The following is a 2,836-nucleotide window of genomic DNA, read 5'->3' as shown; positions in this document are numbered from 1 at the left end:
CGGGTTCGCGCCCCGGTCTGGGAGGATCCCACATGCCGCGGAGCGGCTGGGCCCGTGAGCCATGGCCGCTGAGCCTGCGCATCCGGAGCTTGTGCCCCGCAACGGAAAGGCCGGCTTACCGCCAAAAAAAAAAAAGAACAGGTGTCTAGGGAATTACCTGGTGGTCCAGTGGTTAGGACTCCACGCTTCCATTGCAGGGGGCACAGGTTCGATCCCTCTGGGAACTAAGATCCTGCATGCCCCGGTGGCTTGGACAAAAAAAAAAAAAAAATTCAAATTAAAAATAAATAAATAAAAATAAAATGCTGCTTCTTTAAAAAAAATACAGGGGGAGGGAGCAGGCTTGACGCTCTGGAGAGGGACAGACAGGACGTCTGGATGTCCTATTCCAGCTCTGTGTGTGTGTGAGCATTCTTAGGGGATCTACCTGGACCCCAGACTGAGTTAGGCTTTGGGTAGTATAGTCATTTTCACAATATTGATTCTTCCAATCCAAGAACATGGTGTATTTCTCCATCCGTTTATGTCATCTTTGATTTCTTTCATCAGTGTTTTATAGTTTTCTGAATACAAGTCTTTTGTCTCCTTAGGTAGGTTTATTCCTAGGTATTTTATTCTTTTTCTTGGTACCCCGAAAATTCTGGGGTACCAAACAAAAGGATCCATTGGGAATCTTGCTGCCAGCATCGAGTAGGCGAATAAATCCTTTGTGATTCAAGTGATTTCCTATTATTTCCCTCCAAAAAAAATGAGAGGAGGACAAGGCCATCGCTGGTGATAGATCAGAATATGATTTTGGCAGATAAAATTGACACTGCTATAACTATATTCCTTTCACCATTCATCTCACTTAAGTAGGGAATTCCCTGGCAGTCCAGTGGTTAGGACTCAGCGGTTTCACTGCCGGGGCCCAGGTTCCATCCCTGGTCGGGGAACTAAGATCCCACAAGCTGTGCGGGGCACGGCCTAAATAAATAAATTAATTACTTAAATTAAAAAACAAAAGTAGCAGGGCGATCAGCTCCGTGCTTTGCGATAACCTAGAGGGGTGGGATAGGGAGGGTGGGAGGGAGGCTCAAGAGGGAGGGGTTATGGGGACATATGTATGCATATGGCTGATTCATTTTGGTGTAGAACAGGAACTAACACAGTATTGTGAAGCAGTTATACCCCAATAAAGATCTATTAAAAAAAAAAACCCAAAAAGTAGTAATAGACATAATATTTCATTCCAGTAATAAGTAATGCCCATCTATTGAGAAAAACAAGACAGTTCCCTCTATCTCACTGAGATAAATTCTAATAAAAATAACTTTTTGTTACTCATAGATCAGATTTATTATAGATTTCTTTTTTTTAAAATATTTATTTAAGTTTTGGCTGCATTGGGTCTTAGTTGCGGCATACAGGATCTTTTGTTGCGGTACACAGGCTTCTCTCTAGTTGTGACACGCAGGGTCATTAGTTGCAGCAGTTGCATAGGTTCCAGAGCAAGGGGACTCAGTAGTTGTGGCACTCAGGCTCTAGGGCGCAAGGGCTTAGTTGCTCTGTGGCATTTGGGATCTTAGTTTCCCAACCAGGGATAGAACCCAAGTCGTCTGCATTGCAAGGTGTATTCTCAACCACTGGACCGCCAGGGAAGTCCCTGTTGTACATTTCTATTTTGATCAATTGTGAAGTCCTACTTATCATGATAATCCAATCCAGGAGAATTTTTTTTTAATACTTAAAGCCTTATGTTCATAGAAAACTTTAATTAAATTTCAGTTTATGTACAGTTTTTTTGCAGAGAATTATGGCAAGTTGATCAGTTATCAACAGGTACCAATCTTGTTTCATCTGCAGTCCCACTCATCCTCCTCCTGATTATTTTGAAGCAAATCCCAGACATAACATCATTTTTTGTGTAAATATTATTTTTCACACTTTAAAAAAAATTGAAGTAAAGTTGAGTTACAATATTATATGGGTTTCAGGTGTACATTATAGTAATTCAGTATTTTTATGTAAATATTTATTTTACAGAATAATGACAGTATAATTGCCCATATGATAAGGACTCATGAAATATAGAACCATGAAACCAAACCTCTGGAGGACAGAATCGCCCCCAGCTGAGAACCACTGAGTTAGGGTGAAAAGGTCTCTCCCTGAGATTGGTGAGGATGGCTGCCTTCCTTCAGAGAACTGGTGAGGCTGGGGAAGGGCACCTTGGCTCTGGAAGTAGCAGCTGGAGCCGAGTACGAGATTCCATGACCACACTCCAAACGTGGCTTTGGGAATAGCGTTGTTGCTCATGTAGTTTGTCTCCTTTGAGAGAGATTCAACCAAGTTCCTCAGCTGACTGAGCTCAAGCTGCAGTCCCATCCCTGAGGGACAATTGACAAGGAAGCTGCCCCGTCTTTTCTGCTCCAGGGCAACCTGGCTCCCAGGATGTAGAAAAAAGGTTTTAGCCTATTTGTCTGTGAGCTGCCTTCATCCAGTGACACACTGTGGAAAGAGCTGGCCTGCCAAAGCTGCTGCCCTGAGGGTAAGACCCTGTGCCAGCCCCAAGGCCAGCCTGGGAGCAAGGGCTTCCACTCCACCCTCGTGCTCAGGGACCACCATCACCAGGCCAGTTTCTTCCCATCACCTGGCCCCACCTGTCCAACATCTCAATATAGGACCCAAGAGGACTCAAGACAGGTGTCTAGGGCTTCCCTGGTGGCGCAGTGGTTGAGAGCCCGCCTGCCGATGCAGGGGACGCGGGTTCGTGCCCCGGTCCGGGAAGATCCCACGTGCCGCGGAGCGGCTGGGCCCGTGAGCCGTGGCCGCTGAGCCTGCGCATCCGGAGCTT

Source organism: Physeter macrocephalus, chromosome 14, assembly GCF_002837175.3.
Source record: "Physeter macrocephalus isolate SW-GA chromosome 14, ASM283717v5, whole genome shotgun sequence".
Classification (NCBI taxonomy): domain Eukaryota; kingdom Metazoa; phylum Chordata; class Mammalia; order Artiodactyla; family Physeteridae; genus Physeter; species Physeter macrocephalus.
Note: the sequence above shows the minus strand (reverse complement) of the source record.